The 27,027-nt window shown below is 36.1% G+C and overlaps 1 protein-coding gene across 1 annotated transcript in view; it reads right to left on the reverse strand.

Moving 5' to 3' along the window:
• LOC133528444 (neuroendocrine convertase 2) overlaps positions 1 to 27,027 on the reverse strand; it is a 140,515-nt gene that overhangs the window by 113,128 nt on the left and 360 nt on the right. The gene's annotated exons all lie outside the window — the stretch shown is intronic.

The raw sequence follows: 27,027 nt of genomic DNA on the forward strand, positions 1-27,027 counted from the left end.
TATTGTAAATTCGTATTGACATAGAGTATGGTCCATTTCTATGAAGTTGTAATTTTGATGACGTTTGGAGCAAGTTGTTTTTGTAACGTGATTCGTATCGACGTGGCACACCACCGAATGTGGAGTATAATTCTGGATGATTTTTCACGAATTTACAGGTCTCAAATATGTAGATACATGGCAAAGTTATATAATATAATTCAGAATAAAAATAAATCTACTTCCATAATCAATATTTCTAGTTGAGTTTAAGTGTAAAAATATCAAACGTTGAATATTTTTACACGTAGATTTAAAAAAAAAGTATTATTAAAAAAAACCTATGTAGGCATTCAATATTATTTACAATTTAAAAGAGTACATTTTTTCCTCTAAAGCTCGCTTCGCTCTAAGCCTCACTCAACAATCTCGACGTCTCAGTTTTAAAACAAAAGAAAATTTATTTTTATTCCTTTTCATGGAACAGCTTAAATGAAAAATAGAAGACACCTTCAGCTATTATTAATGCCGTGATAGTGCTTTCAATATTCTAGCTCTGGTTTATAAATACAAGGCAAGACACCTTTCTTCTTCTTCTTCTTTTCATCCTGTTACCCCCTGTTGGGGTGTAGGGCTCGAACCATTTTCTTCCACTGACAACACACCTTTACTATAATTAATACCGTGGTAGTGATTTTAATAGATTCAATATTCTAAATCTGTTTTGCGCGCCTAGACCCGTATTGTCTTATTTTTAAAGGTTAGATTTGACGAATCCGCGCGTCATCGTGGATGACACGAACTGTAACTGCAGCCAAAGAATTTTTTTTTTTTTGCACTTCGTACCTTGTCACAGTGACTAGAGTATGAAAGCTGCGAGGGATCTCATATTATAGTCACTAGTCAAAGACCTAAATCAGATTATTTTACCGTAGGTGCATCGTGCCAAGGAGCCTTATTCAGATAGTTATTAATTATGAATAAGTTATGAATAGCAACTGTTATATCGTTGGTAAAGATTGTTAACCTGTTAAATCCATCTTGAAATTAATTTATTTTTAACTTTAATATCTATCAAAGTAGGTACAAAATTCTCTATTTTCAAAAATAGATTAAGTAGGTTTACACTCTTAGCCAATGATATATGTATGAGCTGTGTGCAGCTGACTAATCACATACAGACAGGTGTCATAACAAGAAAATACTGTCTGAATAGACCACCTAGACCTAGATATTAGGTGTATTAATTAAGAATAAACTTAAAAAACGCGAGCGGAGAAAAAACTGCCAAATCAGGTTTTTTTTATCGAGTCAATAAACCTTAAATCCGATGCTGACTGCAGCATCGAATAGATGTTGCATCCAAATAGCCAGATATTTTGCAACAGATCCTTGTTCCTATATTATTATTTTGTCTTGCCCTATATAATTGTTGATACTGACTGACTGTATAATAAACAAAAGTAGGCACATATCTAATTCCAAAGTAGATAAATACATTGAATTGTCATTGTTCCAGCCAAAGTGAAACTTTGAAAAACAGAATAACATACATGTGTTGGTCACGCGCAAAACCTCAAACAGCCTTTTCATTCAAAGACCCACATTTGTATCACAAAGCAGGGAACGTGAGTATACCCACTGTTTAGATTTGCGGAAGGGTCATATTACCTTCCATCTGGCCTGCCATGCGAGATCATAAATACATACATACATATAATCACGCCTATTTCCCGGAGGGGTAGGCAGAGACCACGGATTTCCACTTGCTACGATCCCGACATACCCCTTTCGCGCTGAACAATACAAAGGTTTACAAAAGGTAAACAAAACAGTAAAGTAAAGTATTCTCTATAAAGTTTATTTTGACTGTTAATTCAACCCTAACATTTTAGAGGGACAAGTTTTCATTTTGTAATGGAGATAGGATATGAATTCAGTTTTAATTGACTTGGCCTCCTTGAAGTCGAGGATTAAACTATATTAATATTAATACAGTCGCAGATATTATAATTAATTCCATTAATTCGAGATAATATATACACGCCTACAAGTCTTATGGAACGATGCTTGAAACTTAATTCAAGTGATAGTATGAAAAGGAAGTGCTATCTTGGGATCTATATTCGAAGAAATACTGGACTAGATTGACTATTTAAAGAATCAAAATAATCTCGAAATACTTAAACGTAATATACACGGTGCTCACGAGGAACCCGCAAGATGTTAACCACGTACTTCTGAGGTCAAAAGAAGGAAAAAATGTTATATGAGTTTCAGTAAATTTCGCCAAAAATATTTTTTTTTGTTTTTTGTTTTCAAATTTTAAACGTATTTGTACATAAAAAGTTAATGTTATGGTAAAACTGGCACAAAAAAAAAATTTACGATTTTTTTTTGTAATAACTAGTTCTTGCAAAGGTTACTTGTCACTTGTTGACATCTATAAATAAGGATATTTAGACTACGCCCCATAATGGCATCATCGCGATCAAAAAGGCGTTTTGCACTAAGTTACGATAAGATGTTTTTTTTTACATGGGTATTAACTCTGAAACTAATCTCTAATCTGAAATCTGATCAATCGAATGCCGCAATATTATGGACTTTATGGACTTTTGTCTGAATTAAAGTGATTTTATTTATTTTTTATTTGAATATAACGTAAATTACAAGCAACAATCGGTGAAGTGTGTAGATGCCTTAATAAAATTGTACATTGCGAGTTTAATGAAGTTTTACGTATTAGTAGCTACTCTGAAAGGACAAAAAAAAAAATTACCTAAATACATATGTCTTATTCTAATACAACGTTCCCTAATAGGTTATCCAGGTTATATGGAATAGGACGGTCTTGTTAGTAATTTATTTACAACATAGTTGATTGCTCTATTAGTGGCACGTGATTAAGGACATTAAATAAAGTAGAAGCTAAAAAAAGATTAAAGAGTTTTATTAAACTTGTAACAAAACTACAATAACTTAAACGCCATGAATGCACCAAACGTCCTCGCAGGGAATGACGTGGTGACGGCCAAGAAAATGTGTCAGTATAACCGGTAAGAATTTTACGAAAATAACATTTATAAGCGATTTCTTACTATAAGCGAATTCATCTAATCCGATTTTGCAACAATTTTTTTTTATATGAAAACGAAACTTCGCACAATAATTACGTCATAGTAGTTGGTCAGTATAAGCGGAGTCATAATAAACGGATTCCACTGTAGTTTAATCAAAATAAATCAGTACCGCTTGGGCTATCCTTCTGGGTTTTATTTCAAAGAATCCAAGACCTATTTAATGATTTAATTTCTCGTATCCTACCGACTGCGCCAATGTGTGAAATCTACAGCAGACTGATTTAAAGGAAGATATCAAAGAAATAGTTCAAATCCTGAAAGAGCGTTTGTTTGTGTGTTTATCACAAATATTTGTTCCTGAGTTATGGATGTTTTCAATGTATTTAAGTATTTATCTATCTATTATATATGTATATATATATATCGTCGTCTAGTACCCACAACACAAGCCTTAAATATTAAGCTTAGTGTGAGGCTAGGTTGATTTGTGTATGATTGTTCTATAATAGAAAGAAAGAAAGAAAATACATTTATTTAACGCCACAACTACATAAAGAAAAGAAGACATGCATACATAAAAAAACGCATCGGAGGCTAAACAACCCCACTCAGCATAGTACCGCGGTAATCAGTGGGGCTGGTTTTCAGTGAGGACCTCACTTTAAACTAAGAGTTAGTGGCGACATGTAAGCCAACGACACATAGAACAGACAAAAAAAAAAACACAAAATATGAAAACATAAGAAACTAATGTTATTAAAACTGCAAACATAATGGAAATGAAAAAATAAAATAAATAAAACTGTAACATAAAAATTAAATCTACCTATAGGTATTTATTTATTTATATTTCAAATATACTCAGCCATACTAACGCAGTTGTAATTCTACCTTAAATTAAATTATTCAAGGGTTTCAAGTAAATAGTACCTACGTACGTATTTTATTATTAGTTATAAACATTTATAATCTTGAAAATATCCATAAATTAGCCACACTAAAATCCCCTATGACCAACACAATGTGTTGAATATTTTGCCGAATCTGAGACGAAACTTAATTTTACAGTCTGGTGAATCTGCCTACGTATTGAAGTGGATCAAACGGCCCACGATTTTGTCGCTGGCAACAACGGAGGATAAAGAAGTTGGTTACGGAAAAGCCTAGAAACTTAGTTCCCTTTTCCGACCTGGTGAGATTGAATGTCTTTTATTTAATTTAGTCATTTATTTCAATTTGTTTGCAGTATTTGTGGAACAATAGTTCCGCAAACGTTTTGATTCCATTTCATAGGTTAGGTATTCCATTACATTATGGGCAGATTCTATCAGAGCCACCAAGATCTCTGAAAGGGCTCAAAAAATTCAAGGGGCGAATATGTTCTGCTTGCGTTGTCTTTTTTAAAGGATTTCTTAAATTTACCTTCGCTTCCATGTCACACATGATTTCTCATTTGATAAAAACGTCTAATTGTCAACATTGTATTGTTAATGATCAAATGTTTGCTGCCCTTAAACTTCTATCTTATCGGAGCAACATGGAATCATGAGAAACCGATCAACTCTAACAATTTTTTTAGTCTACACTAACCTACTATTCGAGTTTATGAATAAGAGACGACAGGTAGATGGAATATTTACTGATTTTAGGAAAGCGTTCGATAAAGTTGACCACCTACTTCTTCTTTAAAAAGCTCGCGTTCAATCCGTATCCGCGGTAACCTTCTGCGATGATTCATTTCGTACCTCTCAAATAGGTCTCAAATTGTTGTCGTCAATGGTTTCGCATCAAAGCTTAAATTGGTCACATCAGGATTAATCCAGGGATCCATATTAGACCCACTCCTGTATAGTAGTAGTAAACTCTTTATTGTACAAAAATATATATTAAAAGTAACATACAATTAGTAAGAAGTACAAAGGCGAACTTATCCCATTCATCATGAATAACGATATTAAGCTGTTAAGAATTGCCATTTCCTTATGTTCGCTGACGATCTAAAATAGTACATTGTGCAACATTTTTATAAGTTTGCAATATTCTTACCCCCGGAATTACACACAATGTTTTTCATCACACTTGTGAAGAAAAACTAAATTTTTAAAGAAATAATTCTTAAATACATATTTAAGAATTATTTAAACGGCTGTTAAATTAATAAAATCAAATAATTTGAAACATAAACCAAAATATTAAATTATAAACATCATTATTTTAAAAGTAAAACTCATTGGTTTGTATGCATAATTGACATAGTTAAAAAAGAAAAGCTATAACTCCCTAGGGAGTAATACCTTTTTTTTTACATTCCATAACTCCCACGGGAACAAAATAGGCCTTTGTCCTTCAGTACACATGCGTGAAATAACATCTTTTTCAAGTCGATGCTTACACACGATCTTTACCAAAAATAAAAAAGCATTATCAACTCCAAACACAAAATACGTGACGTGAATATTCGAAAAATGTCAACGGGTCGCGATCTAGGAATCCTATTTGATAATAAACTAGACTTCCAATTGCACATAGACCACATAGTGCACATCAGTTCTAAAGTGTATCAAATGACAGGGAAACGTCTAACTTACGTTGCCGTTGATGTAACATGCGAGTCAACTCCAACACGCAATATAACTATCATGTAACAAAGAAAAGGCATATGCACTGTTTACTCGTGCTATCTCACTACCTTCAAGTGCACTTCAGTAGGATAGATAAACAACTTACACAATGTATAGCAGACAATGGTTATCACAACAAAGACGGGCATAACGTCCTCTACAGGGCTTAAAGACGAGAATGCAAAGCTTGAATTAGATCTGGGAATATTCAATAGGCACTTATACGTTACCTGTGTAAAAAAATGCGTTCATTTATAATTATAAATAGCTCAGTGGCATAATAATAGTTTATTATTATAAATCAAGATATTCAATAACTACTTTCTTGAAAATTAGTCTTATATTAATAGGAGTTCAAAAAGTGTCTAAATACATAACTTGCATGGTGACCTTGTCCAAACGAGTGTAGGTCTTAGGCAGTGTCTTACGTGAGCGAATAACTCGCGAACGCGAAGCGGCGCGGCGCGGCGCAGGTGAATTCAATCCTTTAATATCTATGGAAGTATCCTACATGGGCGATCTCCGAATGCCGTTGGACCGCCGCGCCGTTCGCATTCGCGAGTCATCGCTCACGTAAGCCGCTACGTTAGCTATGTGCACGCATGTGGCACCAGCTTAACAGCTATATGCCGTATTTGTAATTTGACAGTTGACTTATCAAATGACTTAAAATGTAGGATCTCGATAGGCCACGCTTGACTATTAAATATGTCCATTATAAAATAAAATAATACCTATTGATACTGACGTACCTCGTTACACTGCAATGAGGAAATGTATTGTTCTACGTCCAAATTTTTACAACCTATTATATACCTAGTCACCTATTTAAATTCACAGACAGTTTGCAACGACTCGCCTTTAATTTTTAAATAAATCCTCAGTTAATTGAAACCGACCGCTGTCACCATTTTTATCCAATAAAATTGTACATTTCCAGCTTTTGCGACGCATTTCGTTAAAATTTTGCTGGTATTTCGCCCCGTAAGATTTCCCGGCGGACCGCCGTCGCCCACAATTATCGCCATGTGAGGCTGCGCGCCAAGCTTCCATTAAAAGCGGAGCTAAAGCTTTAACAAATCTAATACACGTCACTTTGACACTGATATCATGGGACGGAATGTCTGGGCCACTGAAAATCTTTAAATAAAAAATGTATTCGCTTCAATCACGGATATGTATCCAGGTATGTATGTAGGTTTTGTAGGATAACAGATGTGCAAATTGTGGAAAGTTTCAAAAAGTTTGCGAAAGTTTCAGGATAATTTCAAAGAAAACTTAATTTTTAGAAATGGAAAATTCCATTTCCTGTACAAAAATTAGAGTTATCCGAAATTTTTTCCATGAGGAAATTTTACAATTTTGCAAACTTTCCAACGGCAGACCAGTATGTAAGATGTGCCCCGAACTTGACAGGTGATGTAGATAGATGGTTCCGTACATTATGCAATAACTCTGGTTGTCAAAATTTACCTACCGTTTGATAACTCAGTGACGACAACACATGTCTAACACATCTAGTTTGGCTGTCAAACCAGGATCACGTTTTTCTTGTATTTTACCTCTCTCTATAATCTAAGAAAAACGTGTCTCTATAAATAAGTCTACTTCTATCAACCGTTCATTCAAACAGTCACGTTAAACAGACGGCACTATATTACACTTTTCACCGTAGCTACAAAATAAGTACGTACAAAGTTTAAATATAATTGATATAATGAGTCCAGAGATCGGCGGGGGTGAGCTGTTTTTACGTCATTAATGTCATGTAGATGTTAATATGGATGTGGAGTATCCATATATAAATATTAAAAGAAGACAAGACTAAAATGATTAAACTAAAATTAATAATAAAACGAGTACTGAGCTTTTTTATTTATTGTAAATTAAATTTTCTATGCTATTTTAATAAATAACTATAAGTTTTTTGTTTCGCCTTGAGTTTAATATCCATTTGTATATAGAAAAAGATCTTTCTACATCCACTGATGTGAGACACATCCACATGGCGTAATTGGCGCAAAACTACTACACTATGGTATATGTGGCAATGCGCACGGCCTCTTCACTGACATTCTCCGGGGCAGATCTCAAGTCGTGGTAGGGGACGGGGGTCAAGTCAGGTCAGATCCGTTGGCTACATCCATGGGTGTCGCCCAAGGCTCGTCAGTGTCTAATATTATTTTTTCATTATTACTAAACGATCTTCCCGAAGCGATAACATCCGCCGACATTTTAATGTACGCGGATGACGTCGCTGGCATTATATCAGCACCAAATATAGACAGCTTGGAGACACGCCTCAATGATGCTGCGGATCAGCTATCTAAGTGGTTTAAGTCGAATGGTTTGGCGCTTAACCTTTCCAAAACGCACTTTTTGCACTTTCACGTTGGAGGTCGGACGCCAAGGGCACTTCAGATCGAAGCTGACGGCATCAAAGTGGAGCAGGTTGAGTTCACTACTTTCTTAGGGTTTCAAATAGACCGTAAGTTAATCTGGATGACCCATATCGACCAGTTGTGTGGTAAACTGGGTGGTGCATGTTTTGCCCTTCGCCGCCTGGCGCGGGTCGTACCACGGCATGTCGTACGAAGTTGCTACTTTGCGACAATTCATTCGGTGCTGCAGTATGGCGCGGAGATATGGGGGCGCGCCGCGGACTGGCAGCGCGTTTTCCGTCTTCAAAAAAGAGCCGTGCGGTGCGTGGCACAGGTTAGCCAGGATACCTCCGCGAAAGCGTATTTTAGCGAACTAGGTATATTGACTTTGCCGTCAATAGTGATACAACAAGTCGCTATTTACGTGTATACCAACCTGACTCTATATAAAAAACGCGCTGACTCTGCCCGCACGCTGCGTAATCCTAAACAACTTGTCCCAGTAAAACGTAGACTTGCAAGGTCTAATAAGGTGACCCACATAATGGGTCCAACTGTTTACAACAGGTTACCGGAGACAGTCACCTCGTCACCATCGCTGCAATGTTTTAAGGCTAGACTGAGGGCTTGGCTTCTCGAACACACATTCTACAGTTATGACGAATTTTTGAATGTTGAGCTTTAGTTAGTTATTAGTTGTTGATCTTTTACGAATGTACACTTATATACGAACTATTATTATTATTTCTTATTATGACATGTAATATTATAAATATTGTGAATAAATAATATGAATATGAATATGAATATGAATATGAGAAGAGTGAAATTGTACATTAAAATGCTGTCCACGTCTGTTGCTTTCGAAAGTTTTTCGGCATATTCCCTAGAAAGAATCTAAGTCCTCTTCTAATTTCTGACTGACAGAAGTCAGTTTATAACAGCTCTCATTACTAAGGATAAAAATGCATCGACAATGGACAGTTCAGATTCTTGGAATTTCTTTAAGGCATATTCAATTCTATGAAAATTTTCAACAATATATTTAAGGTTATTTCGTAAATTTTCGGTTGTTATAATTCTTTTAGACTTTGCTTCTGACTCTCTTAATGCCCATAGGACTACTCTTTTATTTCCTCAAAATAATTTTCATAATATGCTGCTGCCTCCAGCCAAGTTCCCCATCTGGTAATCACTGGGTTTGGAGGCAGGGGCATATTAGGATATTTGTCCTTCAATATTCGTATTCTATTTGGAGCCTTCAAAAAAACTTTCTTTACGTTCGAAATAAGTAATCAGCATCTGGATACAGGGAACGTATTTTTTCGGCTACTCAGTTTAGACCATGTGCCAAGCATGTAACGTGCTTCATGTTCAGAAGATAAGTTTTCAAAATTCGGCCAGCCAGCAACATGAATGCGACGCCATCAGTACTCGGCACCAGGATATTTTCAATTTTGTTGTCAAAAGATTCGCCCCACATATTTTTTAGACTGTCCAAGACGAATGCTGATATTGTTTGACCGTTAACTTTTGCTAACTGCTTGCATGCGATTAAATATGGTCTTTTAGACGAATTCATTGGCTTCACTAAAAAATGCACTATATATCGCCCACTCGAGTCAGTAGTTTCGTCCAGAGAAATCCATATTTTTTCACTTTTAACATTATCGTGCATAGAACTGATACAATTTGTGGCTTTGATTGCGACGCGACGTAAAGTTCGTAGCAGAAAGGCAGCCGAAATAAAATAATTTAATTAGTTTATAATTATTAATAAAACATGGGGCAATTACCATTAAATGACAAGGTATGTCCATGTTATGCAAAATCTGAAAACAGCTCACCCCGCCGATCTCTAATAATGACATCAACACGCTGTAGAAGTTTAAATAAAAATTGTTCATAGCTAATTCTAATACTTCACACGACTTCTAGACAAAGTTACCCGAGCCATATTTCTCTATTATTATAAAAGTAATTTCAGATATAATACATTTTGAGTAAGTAAGTAACTGTTGACCTTTAAATCACCATTTATATTGATAATGAAACACTTCCCACTCAAAATCATCTGCATCAAGTTCTTATTTTGTTATAAGAAATCTTTATTAAATACCCCACGCGTCCGATTTCAGTCCATTACTTACGGTTTATCTTTCTTCTATCTGTTACGAATGTCGAATGTTCGCATTCGTATACATATACGAATATTCGCATCATTTTAAACATTCCCATCGACATTCGCATTTGCATCAAATGAAGCGAATGTTTTGCGAATGCGAATATGCACAAGTCGTGTCCTGTCTCGTCGACTCGCGTTTGGGCAGTGCGCGCAAACTCTTTACAAGTAATGCATTTTGACCAGTAGTCAGCATTTTTTAACACTTTATAGCATGCCGTTCTAGGGTAACATATATTTTATGTACTAACAGATTTTGTCTAAGCAGGAATGATGATAACAATTACATACTTATTCCCTAACATTCGTATTCGCATTCGCGAATATGAAGAATTCGACATTCGTAACATCCCTGCTTCTATTCATTCTACTTGACGTTCATGTAGCTCAATGATTCTGAACCGGTAGTCCACTGGCGGTGCCTGAGACCTAGCCAAGGCGACAATCCTTGATAGAAAACGCCAAGCGAAACTTAATAAACGTATGGAAATATTAATTTTAATTTAAACTTAATATCACGTATTTTTTGTAGCATCTATTTCTATAGGATATAATTCGTCTTACGTTTATCGATGTACGATTTTCATCTTGCTTAGACCCCCAGTATATCAACCGATTCTTCAGTTATATTTAGGACCCGTCCCTATTAAAAAACGAAAGTTTGTTATTTTGCAATCTGTATTATCTCTAAAGCCGATTTTGCCATAAAACTTCCAGGCCTTTTGCGTTACTTTAGTATACTATGTTTTTACTAGATAAGAGATGTTATTATTTAAGTTTATATCGTCTATTGTTACTCTAAGAGAGTCTAGTTATTTAATTTGTTAAAAAAAAAAAATAAGTAAAGCAAAATTATCATCAACAACTTTCAGTCAAAACTAATAACAGTATATTTAACTAAAAGTGTCTGCATAAGTTATCAAACTATTTGAATTATTGACTTGATATCAAAGTATTTCATAAAACTAACATAATATGATTTGGCCAATCACAATCATTTACAGGATTTTTATTGTCCCTCCTAGAAAAAATGGTTATCAGATACGAGTTTAATTTCAATAAGTCAAACATATTTTTAACTTTTTTCCTATCGGTAAAAGTTTTCAGGTCCAAAGAGTTATATCTTAGCCTCCATTAGGCTTTTTCCTTTATCGCTTGCGGAGTAAACGAGCACAAGTTCTCACATATGCTGCAGTGACCCAATAACCCCGATGTAGTTAACTGGCACATAGCATGTTCATTTGTAAATGGACGGACCTACTTATTGCTCGTGATGGAGCTATAGTGGATGAGGACATTGTCAAGTGCTTGGCGTTTAGCAGAACGTATACAGGCGACACCATGTATTAGGAAGAGAGAGAACGACCATAGCAAAGCTTATTTATAAACGGAAATAGATAGTATATTTATATTATATTTATTTATGTTAAATAATAAGTATTATTCTTTATTCTGCTCTACGTTGAGAGACAATTTACCACTTACAGTTCTTAAAAAATATGATTATTCATGCGTCGTAGCTTGTCCAAAAAATAAATGACTACGTCTTTAATTGCAATAAAATAACATCCATCTGTCTAGTTGACCAAGGGACAATAGTGGTAGATGGTTAGAATTTAATATCACGCCCCACTAACATGCTTAGAAGATGACCTATTATGGAAATACCTTACAACTACCGGAAAAACCTATGTTTGGTAAACTTAAATAGTATAAAATCAGGGATTTAAGAGTGGTCCGGAGAATGTAACCAAGACAACAACTGACATTAAAAAGACTGATATACCCGTTTAATATATATATTATACAGGAAAAACTGATCATAGGTCACTTTTCATGGCTAAAACAAGGAAGGACCGCACCTATCCAACCAATACTTCTAAGGCCACATAGCGTTCCTTGAACACCGAATCCTTGTTTTAATATCCCTGAAACTGATATGACGCTCCGTTTGCCTTTGATTTATCCGACCATTCTCTCAATTTAGTACAAAATTGGAACGAAAGCATTCGTTCGTTCGATTCGATTTGGAAGATTGGGTAGTATTTAAATTGGAACCGAACTGTACGATAGGGAAACATGACATACGCGTTTGCGTTAAGTTTAATTTTGTATGGGATTTTGAGTTTCCAAAACGTCCCGCTTGGCGCGCTGTTTCTATGTCCCATACAAAATGAGACTTAACGTAAAAGCGTACGTCACGTTTCGCTATAGAATAAATTTACACTAGGGGCTCTGGCCCTACATAGTATTTTTCAAACGGGAAGGGTACGCTGATACATGTCATCTCATTATAAATTATATGGAGATGACCATAACATTACCCTTCTCGTTTGAAAAACACTGTAGTACGTGGAATACAAAAACACAACTTACACTGTACCTATGTATGTAGGAATTACATTTCTATGTAGAAATGATCTGTCAGTGTCAAAAATGTAATTTTCACGTCAGCAGCTGGAACAAGGGTAATTTGCTGCTTAAAAACAGTGAGCAAAATCGCATTTTGCTCACTGAGTGAGACAAAATAACATTCATGTGACCTTCATATTCGAATGTCATTTCAACGTGCGGGGCCTAATACAAGTTCGAAGTATTTGGATTCTATTGTCTTTGTCCCTTTCACGTCATTAGCAAAAAGAAAGAGACAAAAAAGTGCATACGTAATTCAACGATATATTGATGGTTTATAATAGACCCCCGAAATAAGTCAGACCGCATCGTTCCAAAACACCCTACGAGTTTTCATTAGTAATAATTTATTAATGAAATAAAAGTTTAAAATTTAATAAAAATACCATATTTTACGTATTTTATTATACAATCAAAACAATATACTTATACAAATTTACGCAATTGTTACGCAGTAAATAATTCTACTTAACGACTTTTAACGATCTCTATAGTTGACAAATAGTAGTATCCGCAATTCGGACCGTATCTTACAAAGTTTTTTTTAACAAAAAAAAGTTGACGATTGAACTGTCAATTGATGTTCGTTAATTCATTATTTTCGTATCATTTTATTGAAATTTCTTTCATTTTGTTGTATTGCGGTAATAAAAGTTAATTGTTAGAATACCTTCAGAAAACATGAGTGAAATAGTGATGAAGACGGGTTACATTTTTTCAGTTTGTATTTGTTGATGGCTGACTGACGTGAAAAATTTTGTGTACTACACGAGATCAAAGTTATTTACATCTCGTGCGCTTTTGAGTCCCTTACTACGCTCAAGATTCTAAATATTATAGAATCTTTCGCTTGCACGGGACTCAAAACAAGCACTCGAAGAAATATCAAACTTTGCTCTCTTGTTGTACTAACCAAACTAACTATTGTTCAACCAAAAACGTAACTTTTGACACGGACTAATCATAAGTACTAAGTTTTGTAAAGCCCGACCAGAAATACATGATCACTGTCAAGGGGGCGCTGTTATTCTTATGTAAGTATAGGGTGACAGTTCAGTTTAGTATGAAAAAAAATGTTCCAATGAAATTCAGCAAAATATTACTGGTCATGCTGTAGGAAATTTTATCTGGCAGTTAATTTATTGTCAATTAGCTATCCAATACTTTACGTTGACATTGTGAGACAGTCCCTTAGTAAATGGTCATGTCATACCTGGCCGCATTTTAAAGCCGGCATATTTTGTTTTTCATTTAGCCCTAAAAGCTAACATAATGCCCCAATTTTCCGTTCCATTCTCACCGGCAATATTATGCTACAGAAACAAAGCTCGTTGTAATCTAGTCCTTATCTCGTGACCCTTGTATTTGTAATTAAAAAGCTTTTTGCAATTTAAATACTTTCGTAATATAGATAAATCTTATCGCGTTTTGATTTGATTACAGGCCTTTTTATTTTCATATTGCTTGTATTCATATTGTTTATGTGTGGCATCTGGGTCGCATCGATTTATATTTACCTAAATATTATTGTTTGTGATTACTATTTTCATTATATTTTCATTATTATTATTTTTTTTTATCTACATTGTACTAGTTATGTATTTCTGCCTATATTATTAAATTTAAAACTTTTGCGTTTTGAACACATATTAAACTACATGCCCTAACCAATTTATTTTATCAAGTACCTTTATTTACCGACGTTTTAACACAGGTTTCACTGGTCAGTTTCTGTCTATAATGTTCTTCACTTGTATGCCTCTGTTTTATCTCATTGTAATAAAAAAATATATATAAACTAAATTTCTCTAAACCAGAGTTCTGAAATGCCATTCAGTTCACTTTGTAATAATAGGGTTTTCACTATTCTCATTGTAGGATTTTATTTTTAATTTAGTGAGTTTTGTAGAAAGCAAAGAATATGAGGTGTATTTCATATCATTTATTTGAATTATGGACTAACGCCTTTAATCCGAAAGTCCTACGCTTGACATTACGTACCTACTCGTAAATCATAATATCATAATCATAAAAATGGAATCTCGTTTTGCGGTTTAATCTTTAAGAACTGGATTCCCAAAGGATATTAGTTGCTGAATGTCTGTAAAATGTTGTATAAAATCTTATTATATTCTGTCAGAATTTCAGTTGTGAGAGAAATATTTTTTTATTTAATACCTTTTTGGTAATAGAAATGAATATTTTATTTTATTTGTCCTTAATATAACCTAAAATGGACTATGCGTAGCCGCTAGCCACAATTATAGCAGTTCTAACAAGTTACAAAAATATGTTCCCCTGTGCGTTTGGCCAAAATGAGGATAAGGGACAGCTCTATCTGTGAGTGTGGACTGGACGAGGGTACTACAAATCATATTTTATTGGAGTGTCCTAAAATACGTTATCCTATATATGATTTTCTTCCTCGTGAGATTAGCCGTCCAGTAAATATTAACTTTTTACTAACTTTAGTTTTTACTCCGTTTTGTGGTATTTTGAATAAATTCCTAGCTAAAAATAATCTTAAATTGTAGTATGTATCATATTATTGTACAATAAGTTCGTAGATTTAATACTTAACTGTAGTTTGTTCTGTAGATAGTGTAGTGTTCATATTGTTTAATAGTTGTATGTAGTCTATTAGTTAGTCGTAATTTGTATTTCTTTGCAGATCGGATACTCCACCGAACACTGTCTATGATCGTAATATGATAAGATTCATATACTAGCCGTGTCTTATCCAACCTCGACATTGGCAGAATCATCAACACCTTGATGGAGCCATAACACGAAAAATTTATTGAAGTTACAAAAAGAGTAACGGCCCGATTCAAATAAGAAACGTCAAATATTAGGTCTAGCTATGATATGGATCAGATATGTCAAAGGTGTCATTTCTTCAAACAAAACGTCACTTTTGACACTGACATATCCGTTCCATATCGCATCTAGACCTAATATTTGTCGTGTCTTAAAGTTTGAATCGGGCCGTATTTAAGAATTCTCATTCGAAGTTTTAATCTCTACTCGGAACGTAGGTCACTACTAATCCATCATTGTTCAAAATATAGTATAGGACGTAACGCGAAAAATCTACCGCAATTTCGTTATCTGCCTCTCCATCGCTTTTTCTAATTTGTACGATAGAGAGGCATATATCGAAATTTCATTTTCGCGGTAGACCCTCAGCGCCATTGTAGCGTTCGTCGTCAATTCATCGCTCAATGTTTTTTTTCGTGCGAGCCACGTATTATTACACCTTTGTTTGAAAATAGACTATGTACCGTAAGCTGCGAAATTGCATGGAGAAAATATGAATGAATTCATTTATGAAGTCGCCATGCACTTTGACTGCTGATGGTACTTACCTTATATTTACTTTACGTATATTTATCCCTTTTTTAGGAAAATATAACTGTGAATATGACAAATAAAATTATTCAATATTTAGTTAATGCCGGTAAACAGCTAGAGAAGAATGCACACAGACAATATGCCTAAACAATGAAAATTCTTAAGTACCTAAGGTGTATTCGGGTAAAATCACCCTTTTCAGAAGTACTCCTCTATTTTAAGTATTCGGATTTACCCGAATACACTACTTGTACCTAACATAATGTATTGCAGGCCGAGGCCAGTTACGACAAATTTTATCCACTATAAATCATAACAATCTATCCAATCTCAAAGCAATCGCAACGTCCACCATCACGATCATAAACCTGTCCGTTTCCGAGCATTTCTATTATATTTATGATAATTTCGCTCGGTCTGCGCTATTACGAGTAATTGTAAACACGTAATCAACGCGTTGTTTGCCCACTAGGAGTAACAAATGGGTTGATATCCCTAAATAAACACGGGCGTGATCAGTTAACCACATTATTAAAACAATCTATTTGAATCATCGAACAATACCGGCTTCCGACACGTCGGAAGAGAAGAGCCCAAGCGATATCTTACCGTCCCAATCTTTCTGCCATTTTTTACAGGGAGAGACGAGCATACAGTCGCATTTCTCATTCACTACATACAAAATCCAAGCTGTAATGACGACACAAACGGCCCGATTCGAAGAATGATTAAGACACGCTTAAGATCTTCGAAAGATCTTTAAAAGATCGATGGTTAAACGACATGTCAAAGTTGACGTTTAGTGATGATTCCTCTGTGATCCCAATAAGATCTATCTACGATATTCCTAACGTAAAGGTGACATTGGTTGCCCGAATCGAGCTGCTTCTGTCAATTATACAACATCCAAACGATATCTAAATGAGAACTTATCTAAACCAGAACTTATCGTTATCGTCTCTCATTCTTCAAATCGGGCCGAAATACATAGAAAACGACAAATGTCAAAGACAAATCTTACACACCTCAATCTCTGTTTGTGTACGGACGGACGAGTCACAAGACACAACACGCGCCGCGCTATGCCCAGTTAGGCATGTGGTTCGGCAGTGCAGGGGAGAAATAGTGCGAATGCCGACTCCCTTCCCGGTGTTTTTTTATATTAACCTATTCTTTGACTCATTTACCTTTTTAAAATATATAGGATAGCCCATACAAACTGTATAGTGAACGATATTTTATGTTTTCGCCGTTCGCCCTTTACGGTTGAAAATGTTTTTTCGATCTAAATCAAAGTACGTACTGTAAATAGACAGGTAAGTTAAATATTTATCCAGTTAAGAACTTCTGAATTATTGTTTTCTAAGACAACAAACAAGTTTTGTATTCCGTTACGCGGCCAGTAACTTGTTGTTATTGGCTTAATAGATCTATATATAAATATTTTATCGAATAAGCGAGGTAAGGAAGGCCATTTTTAGGGTTCCGTAGCCAAATGGCATAAAACGGAACCCTTATAATTTCGCCATGTCCGTCTGTCTGTCTGTCTGTCTGTCTGTCCGAGGCTTTGCCCCGTGGTCGTTAGTGCTAGAAAGCTGAAATTTGGCATGGATATATAAATCAATAAAGCCGACAAAGTCGTACAATAAAATCTAAACATATTTTTTTTTTAGGGTACCTCCCCTACGCGTAAAGTGGAGGTGACATTTTTTTTCGCTTCAACCCTAGAGTGTGGGGTATCGTTGGAAAGGTCTTTCAAAACTAATAGGGGTTTTGAAGAAACATTTTTTGATAAAGTGAATATATTCGGAGATAATCGCTCCGAAAGAAAAAAAAATGTGTCCCTCCCCTCTAACTTTTGAACCATAGGTCCAAAAAATATGAAAAAAATCGTGGAAGTAGAACTTAAGAAAGACATTAAATGAAAACTATAGCGGACATGATCAGTTTAGCTGTTTTTGAGTTATCGCAAAAAGTTTTCCCTTCATAGTAAAAAGCCTTATTTTAATTAGGTACTGATTATGCAAATTTGCCTATTTGTTTAACTCAGGTGAAAAGTACCGTTTCATCCCTTGGTTAACAATTTACTATACTTTAAGCTCCAGTTTAGCTTATTGTGGCGGAAGAGTAACTACGGAACCCTACACTGAGCGTGGCCCGACATGCTCTTGGCCGGTTTTTTGTATTCAACTTGAAACACATCCTTGTGTGGCACGTCTGTGCATAAGAGCGTTGTCACATTATCCGATCTGATATCGGATGTCAGATACGACCAAATAAATACAGTCACAATCTTACACAAATCAACCTAGCCCCAAACTAAGCAAAGCTTGTACTATGGGTACTAGGCGACGATATATTGATAAATACATACTTATATACATAGAAAACACCCATGACTCATGATCAAATAGCTGTGTTCATCACACAAATAAATGCCCTTACGTGGATTCGAACCCAGGACCATCGGCTTCATAGGGGAGGGTCACCCACTTGGCCAGACCGGTAGTCAAATAGATGTAAAAATGTTAATGTTTATTATTCAAAAGATAAGCTTAAACTAAAAAAGAGGGACTTAATGCTATAGGGTACTCACTAGCAGCTGCTTCTCTCCAAGGATCATCCGACATCCGATATTGGATCGGCCAACGTGAAAAAGCTCTTACACATTTTTTTTAGCTAACTATTAAGGGGCCCACTGATTACCAGTTCGCCGGACGATATCGGCCGGTCAGTTATTCGCAAAAGCTGACAATCGCGAATAACTGACGGGCCAATATCGTGGGCCCCTTTAAAGTCTGTTTTAACTTTAGTAAAGTTTTTCAGTAGCCTCTGTAACAAAGTGCCGTTTTATATATTTAATTTAGTTTTACATCGACTTTATTTGCTAATAATGTCTTGGGTCCGCTAATTAGTTATCGACCCAAAGGCCTATAAAAAGGCCTATTTTGAATCTTTACTTTTTATTGTCTTTGCGAGACCAGACCACTGGTAATGTCCAAAAATTAAGATCAATGACTATCGGAGTATGGGCGACATCCCTTAAGTATGCTGTTTCATATTACTCATCAAGCAAGGAATATGGCACTTGGCACTTTCTCTAACACTATAGAAACCGATCGATGCTGGTCCCGGGAGCAAAAAGGTTCTTCATAGGTTACCGCGCCGGAAGTCTGCGTCGACTATACCCGACCGGATGCATAAGTTCGATTTACATACGGAAATTACTGTACTTATATATGTAGGCTTTTAAATTCTTTTGACTGTAACGAGGTGCATATCGTCAAAGATACATTGATTGAGTCTGGAGGAGTTTACATTTAATAGAGCTGCAACAAGACAAAAAATAAAAAACATTTGCCGCATATTTGGGACTTCAGTCAAATAATTCGGCCGAATACGAACATAGGAAAACTTTCCGAATATGCCGAATACTGAAAAATTACCCAATATTCGGCCCATCTCTCGTACAAATTCAAATGAGTATACATTGACCTACCCGCATGGTGTAATGTAGATAAAGATCTGGAGGTGATCATTTGAAAAAGTGTAATTTTACACTCTATTTACATACCTACTACAAGTTCATTATCATCAAATGACTATCGGTACATATGTATCGGTATAATATGACGGTCTTTAAGAGGAAAGGGGACGAAGCCACGTGACTACTTTTCCATACAACCGTCCCCATTTCCCTCCAGTATCGAAAATATTGTTACATAATTTGATGTATATTAACCACAACTATGCCCCTTACTTTTTTTAAAATTATTAATTTTCCTAACTTTTATAATAATAAAAAAATATAAAAAAATCAAACGAAATGTTATTATGTACAACAAATTGTGTAACATATTCTCCATAATGTATACCCAGGGTGGAAAATGAGGACCAGTGGGACTACCTACATTTGTATGTGGAGAAACGGTCGTCCACTATCCTCTTAACGTCGTCCACTATACTTCGCCTAAGTTGTGTCTAAGTGTAAATAGTGTTTTATATTTTTTATACATATTGTCTATGTTTATTTGACACCTTGTATGTATATTTCTTTAATTTTTAGTTGTCATTAAAAATCTAGACTGGAAAGCAAACAACCGGCTTTTCGTTCTGTTCTCCAAAGCTATCCTTAAATTAATGTCCACAATTCCCGGACAAGTTGCTCCCACATCCCATACAAATTTAGTGAACCTACCGGAGATGCTCCTAGCATCGGACTATTACTGAGGTTAAATAAAGAGGTAATGAGCTTCTGCTGGTCCCTCCGGTGATGCTCATCGCCACACAGAGAAGTTACGTGATCCCAATCCCACTGGTGAAGCTCATGGTCACACAGAGAAGATTATGTGATCCCAATCCCACTGGTGAAGGTCATGTTCACACAGAGAAGATTACGTGATCCCAATCCCACTGGTGAAGGTCATGGCCACACAGAGAAGATTACGTGCTCCCAATCCCACAGGTGAAGGTCATTGCCACACAGAGAAGATTACGTGATCCCACCGGTGATGCTCATGGCAGCCAAAACGTTAAGTACGGAATTTATTATAGTCACGGGATCTAGTCACTTAAAGGTATAGTTAATGGTAACTCTTAGTAAAATTTATTGATTCGGTATATTTATATTCATTTCCATTTTGAGTATGTGTGCTGTACAAGTAAGTACGGGTAAGTGGTAGTTGAATCTTTATTTTCTTTTATAAAACTCGGTGGCATATAGGCATTAATGTTGTAGGAAGAAAATTACTTTATCGAAGGCTACTTATTTCCAGACTCTTGACCCCTTGAGAGATAAACGCGTTACGTAACCTTGTAGAAGCTACTTATTGAGAATATAATTCGAGGGCGGGTTGCTTACTGAAAATAAACATACCTACCTTTATTGAATATACAATTTGTAAACAATCAATAATACTTGTTAGCGTAGTTTTACCATGATCAATAGAAATTTCATAAAATGTAAACAACCCAATTTCCAAATAAAAATCCAAATTTGACGGTCTGGTTCCTAATATAAATATTGGTAGACAAGTATTCTATTTGCCTCCTGGGTTCCCCTATATTTGAAGATTCTTTTCCCTATGGTATTTCTAAATTCGAAAGTCAAACGAATAGTTTACTCGAAATTAGCCCTCATTATGCTGTTGTGATTCGTAAATTCTGTCTTTTTGTCCCTAAATTTATATATGTGCTCCGCTGCTGTCCTTTGTGGAAACATCAAAATTTATTATCGCCTATAGATGATTTGATCAAAATTAGTTTAGACATGATTCGAAACATTCAGCTGAGTGAACCTTCCTGGTGTCAAGCGTCCCTCCCTATTCAGTTCGGAGGTTTAGGAATTCACAAAATTTCCAGTGTGGATTCCCCAGCCTTTTGGGCATACACTTATAGCACGTCTGGTCTCATAGGAAATATCTTAAGGGCTTTGCCCACAAACTGTGAGACTGCGGGCTTTGAGGATGCTAAAAATGCTTTTAAAGTTGCTTGCCCGTGAAAACAATTTCCAGACAACCCAGTGGCGGATTAACCGAACAGCAGAAAAAGCATATGCTAAGGGCCCCGCGCCTAGGGGGGGCCCCGCGCTCCGACCCTGACCATCCATGCGATTTCGGCACGACCGACCGACCGACGAAACCGACCAAGTTTTACAATGTATTTTTTTGGTAAGTCAGTGGCAATTTTGACATAATTTATTTATTACGGTACCAAGTTTGTAAGGTTGAGGAATGCATGGAGTTTTACGACTTATGCAAAGACCGGAAGCAGAGTTTCACATAAACCGAAGGTGCAGTGTCTCAAAGCTTTTGTGCATGGCTAAGCTGCAGGAAAGAGCAGAGCTCGGAGAAGAACAAAAGAAGTTGTGTTAAATAACAAACTGGTGGAAAGCAAGGAAGGATGATGGCCAGCTTTGCGGCAGTGGGAGGCCAAAGGGCGCGTTCTTCCGGCCGGCCGGGAGTCCAAAATATGCGGAGTTGCTCCAAAGCCGTGATCGTGATCGAACCAACCTAATTGTCAAAGTATTATAAAAAGAAAACAGCGGGGCTCCGCGTAGGCCAAATTTTAAGCCCTGCATCCGGGCCGGAATCCCATCCCATCCCATCAGGGCCGGAAAACCAAATGATCCCATGAGTCGTACTTTCGAGCGAGAATAAAGGCCGAGCAGCAGGCAAGCCGAGTTCACACTGGTTCCATTCCAAACTCTGTTCTACTACAATTCAGCCTTTGCATGCTACGGGCTTCCGTCCTTATACGAAGCTACAGACTCGATCACACTAGGGCATCGATTTTATTCTTGCAGCTTTGCTATCAGTTTCGCACGGGAACGCGGCGAAATAGGAGAGACTCAGCTTTTGAGCTTGTTTTTTGACACACTTGACAATTGGTTTCCAGTTCCCACTGCGTCCCTGATACATCCTACCCGCTTTGTTCTTAAGTCCGACTCACGTTTCACCTGTTTATACAAGCTTTTATTTAACTTATTATTATTGAATGTTGTTAAACAGTATCCCAACATGCTTGAATTTAACTTGCGATTTTCGTAAGTTGTTTTGTAAAATTTGTACCGCTTTACGCTTTAAAAGTTATATGTCGAATTTGGCCTTTATGTTTTCTATGTATTTAATGAGATTTTAAAGCTACGGCAATTGGTTTCAATATTATTAACCAATTAAAACTGGTTTTTGCTCCAGTCATGGGATGTATGGCGCCATTCATTTTTGAACTAACAAATATCAATGAAAAATTAAATTTAAGCAGCTCTTTAGCTCTTGCTTATGGTAAAATGTTGCCAGCGCGATTAAAAACTGACGGTAAATACTTGTTTTACAGGATTTGTCTATACCATCCCATTACTGGTGCCTGTTCCATTATAGGGATGTTTACTATAGAAGGAAAGGTACTCTGATAAAATAACGCAACTTTACTAAGATTAGGCTCTTTTAAAATGCCTAAATGTAAATAAAAAATAATACAATATCAGGAATTCATGAAAATAAATAAATATGGAAAATATCCCGATTTTAAATGACGATATACAGATGTTTCGTTTAAAAAAACTATTAAATTATTTAATATTTATTATTTGTTATAGCTGCAATAGAAATACACACTTGGTGTAAATGTCGACTGTCTAACTGTTATGGGTCATATGATAGAGCACACTGAACGACAGATTTAATGAACACGATTTTTGTATAGAGTACCGGTATTGGAACAAAAACCAAATAATTACGATTTCCATATAGGTAGTAGGTATAACGACAATAGAGATATACATTTCAAGGTACGAGGCCGCCTGGACCCTGCTTGGACTCGGGCGATCAGTTGAGAAGTAGCCTCTCAGGGTCGCGACTAATGGCAAATTCTTCTGCGAGCCCTATATCCCTAATGAGAGATAACAGGATTACATCATCGTTTCGTATTTATCATTTATTATAACGGTTGAGCTTACTTATATGTTTTTTTTCTATCTCTATTACGGTTATAAAATACAGACCTCGAACTTGGTGTGATAATAAAGAAAAATACACTGCATAATTAACATGATTAAAAATAGTTCCAGCAAATTTAAACATTGTAAAAATGTTGTGATGGTACTGAATCCTCGGGGTGCGAGCCTGACTCGCAAGTAGCCGTTTTTTTTTAACCAGGGGGGCCCCGCGAGTTATTGTGCTAAGGGCCCCGCGCCTTCTTAATCCGCCCCTGAGACAACCCAAAATCACAAAGGAGTTGGGATAATAAGTATTTACTGTGATTCAACTTACAATACTCTTATAAACAACTGTACAGGTCCGGATCATGCGAGGCTTTTGGCGGTCGGAGCCTAGGAAGCCGGCTCCTGGCAACATGCCCATCCTTCACCTAATACTGGTACTTTCTTGAATCCGACCTCCCTAAGACTAGTGACTTGTTCACGACGGGGGGTTTCGGTATGTACGCCACATATATGCTCTTATGGCACGGTCATGGACCAACTGGGACACCATGGATTATCTTGTCAAAAAAGTGCAGGTCATTTTTCAAGACATATTCCGTTGGTCTCTTGCCACCATCAATGTGCCTGCTCTTCTTGAGACGACTGGCATTATCAGGGATGTTGGCAAGAGGCCTGATGGGGTGTCCTTGGTTCCTTGGAGCCTGGGACGGATGTTAGTGTAGGATGCTACCTGCGTAGATACACTGGCACCGTCCTACCTCCAGCGGTGGAAAGCGCCGAAATTCTGAAACGTAATAAATATAAGAGTCTCGGTAATAGAGACTACCATTTTGTACCATTTGGCGTTGAAACTCTAGGTCCATGGGGTCCCAGCGCGCACAAGTTTTATGCAGAAATCGCGAGGCGTCTGGTTGGCGTAACTGGTGACCGAAGAGCTGGTGGCTTCCTCGCACAACGTATCAGTATTGCCATACAACGAGGAAATGCCGCCAGCATCCTCGGTACAATGCCTCAAGGGTCTATTTTAGATTTAAGCTCCTCTGTGTCTATATTGTTATTGTAAATAAATAAATAAATATATTTCCATACTCCGTAATCGCTTAGCTGCGATTATAGCGCTACCACGTAGCCGTAGCATAAAATCTTCCCTGTAGAATAAAATGCTACTTAGATCCAAAACGACAGAGTGTCGTGAGCATTATTTGAACGTTCCCACTAAACGGCTTTTGGACAAGTTTTGGCCGAAGGGTCTTGTTTCGGCAGTTCCGCGGCCGGCTCTCTGACACAGCGGGGTTGCGAAATGCATCGCAGCCATAATGTGTATGTTTTTTTTAGTTTTTAGTATGCTAGTTTTAAGGTTTATCTATTGAAAATAAAGAAAGAGATTTCATAATCAGCGCTTAATGATATATTCGGACAATATTATATAAAAAAGGTTCCGTAGGTACGTACCTTTTACCCTTTTAACAATGTTTTATTCTTCAAAGTTCGAATTATTCAAAGTTCGAATCATGCTTTACTGTAGAATTCTTATAGATTTTCCTGTAGTCTACAGGTAAAGACCTATTTTCTGTAATTATTTTTTTTCAAAATTTTAGGTCCAGTAGTTTCGGAGATAGGAAGAATGGTAATTGTTTGCCTTTATTCTTATATAACATGTACTCTATTTATTTTAAACTATAAATAAAAATATATCTATTTGAGATTCTCACAATGAGCCATTTAATTTGAAATATAACACGCTATATAGTATTGCAAAACTTTTCTTTTTAATTTTATCGTTTCCCCCCAAAAATGGTCCCTGTATTTAAAACTTTGAGTCACAGACTTAGATATGTGAACCAAATTTCAACTAAAATGGTTCAGTAATTTCGCCTATTGTCTGTAAGACAGACACACGAGTTCCGTTCCCGTTTTTTTCCGTTTGAGGTACGGAACGCTAAAAATATATCGTATTTCTAAATCAGGTCCCGAAAACGGAATTATTTACAGTTCAGAAGTTGGCGAAGTCGATGAAAAAGATTATATCACCTTTCATTTCTGGTAATATTTGTTTTTCTGAGATTTCACGCGTTCATTGAAAGCAAAAAACGCCTATCATTGTTATCAGTGTTTTCGGTAAAAACAATGCGATATTTAACAATAGGTATGTCCAGCATATAAGTTAAACAACCTACCTACTCTAAGGATGACTCAACACTAGAACGGTCCAGGTCCGGGCCGAAGCGTCCGACACTTCATTTTCTATAAAAAGCATCACGTGATCACATAAAATCATAGAAAACGAAGTGTCGGGCGCCCCGGCCCTGACCCGGACCGGTCTAACGTGAGTCATCCTTCAAAAGGGTGTCGTTAAACACTGTAACCAAGTATTTACTATTTACCCGTCTGACATATAGACAACTAATATTATAATCCACCATTGACAACTGATTTAGCGTAGTTGGTTATGACTAATAGCGAGCTATGGAGTCGACATTGGCAATAAAATTCAACTCATATTCATACTCATACTCATTCATCTATTGATTCGTGATTTTAATTTTATAACCAAGAACTAGAACTTTGACGAGTTATATATTATATTTTAATTTTGTCTTTGAATATATAAATATTACAAATAAGAATAATTACTATTTTTTGTATTGATTATATTACGAAATTTCATTAAAAAAAACATTATGTATATTAAAAGAGGTAAAAATAATATGAATATAAATTAATCAATACATAAAAAAACTTTTTAACAAAAAATAAAACAGACTTCAAATAAAAATTACCAAAAGCGCCATACATGTACTTATAACATTTGAAGAGTTCCCTCGATTTCTCCAAGATCCCATCATCAGACTCCGACTTGGTGCCAACGGGTGCGATTAAAAATAAAATTGAAAATCGGTTCACGATTCTCGGAGATATCGAGTAACATACATACAAAAAAAATCCTCCTTTTATGAAGTCGGTTAAAACTGGTCATTATTTTTTATTAGTAATATTTATGTCCTAAAACACAAAATTAAAGGATCGTTTACAAACATTTTTGTCCTTGTAAAATTAAAATCACTAATTAAATAAGTAAATGGGTATAAGTATGAATACGAGTTGAAATTTATTGCTAATGTCGACTCCATAGCTCGCTATTAGTCTTACCATGCGATAAAAAATGCCTACAAAACTGCACATATAGTGTTATAATTTATAATTAATATGTAATTGCAAAAATTGAATCCTCCAATCGAATAAATGTGTTGATGCATGTCAAACTTGATGATGTTTAACCGTTGCAAAGTGTTTAAGGAATTGGAGTTATATCAGAAAGGAATAAACATCAAATTAGTATACTTACAAAGGGTTTCAGCTTATAAGGAGGACAATCTCGATTTACCTGCGTTTACAAACATTCAACCGAGCGCTGCAACTTCATGTGCATGGTAGTACCTCCTCGTAGTAAATATATAACTTGTATTCCATTCAATTTAACCTTATCCAGCCTAATTCGCGTCCTTCGGCCGTCGTCATCCGACACCCGAGCTGAGCACGAAACCATACTCGCCTGTGTTAACAAAATATGAGT

Source organism: Cydia pomonella, chromosome 19, assembly GCF_033807575.1.
Source record: "Cydia pomonella isolate Wapato2018A chromosome 19, ilCydPomo1, whole genome shotgun sequence".
Lineage (NCBI taxonomy): Eukaryota > Metazoa > Arthropoda > Insecta > Lepidoptera > Tortricidae > Cydia > Cydia pomonella.